The sequence below is a fragment of the Cynocephalus volans genome, chromosome 3 (assembly GCF_027409185.1).
Source record: "Cynocephalus volans isolate mCynVol1 chromosome 3, mCynVol1.pri, whole genome shotgun sequence".
Lineage (NCBI taxonomy): Eukaryota > Metazoa > Chordata > Mammalia > Dermoptera > Cynocephalidae > Cynocephalus > Cynocephalus volans.
Window position 1 is genome coordinate 84,051,019 of NC_084462.1, and position 736 is coordinate 84,051,754.

Consider the following 736-nt stretch of genomic DNA (forward strand, 5'->3'; position numbering starts at 1 on the left):
CCAAAATATAGCATTACCCATTCCTAGTTGTTAATCTTTTATGGCCTTAGTTTCTTCCTCTGTAAAATGGGTTGATTATACCTTTCAATTACCTTTCTCATGGTGGTACATATGATATGGCAGATGTAAAGTGGCCAGAAGAAAAGTTAGCAGAGACCAATGAATATAAGAGGTTACTTGCTTCTCAGTGTCATCTCTTTTCACCAGCCCTGCTTCACAAAAAGAATAATGGATGCAGGATTTTCTCTTTATGCAGCTTCTCTCCTGGTGAATTTACTTTTTCATTATGCCCTTAGTGTTAGAAGAAAACTATTGGACTGATTAGTGGCTTTTTAATAGTCTCTATTTTGGTTGGAAAATGTGGGAATAGGTGAAAGAACTTCTGATTTTTGGAAAATCTATTTTCTATGAAAATCAGTTATTCATGTAATGCAAAAACAAAACAAAACAGAATTCAAGTCATTTGCAATGTATTCAATCTATTGATGCTCTATTCACTGAAAAAAAGAAGAGATTAAATGGCTGTTTCAGCAATTCGGCTGCCCTGGCAATAGCTCTGCAGCAGCAAGGATTTTTTTTTTTTTTTTTTTTTTTTTTTTAACAAGGTGTTAGCTATGTGGAGTCACAGATTAACGTCATAACAGTTTTCATGTCTCTCAGCCCCATAACATTACTGTACTGTTTTTGCAAAGTCTGACTTCTGATAAAATTGAGAGGCTCATAACATATAACACAT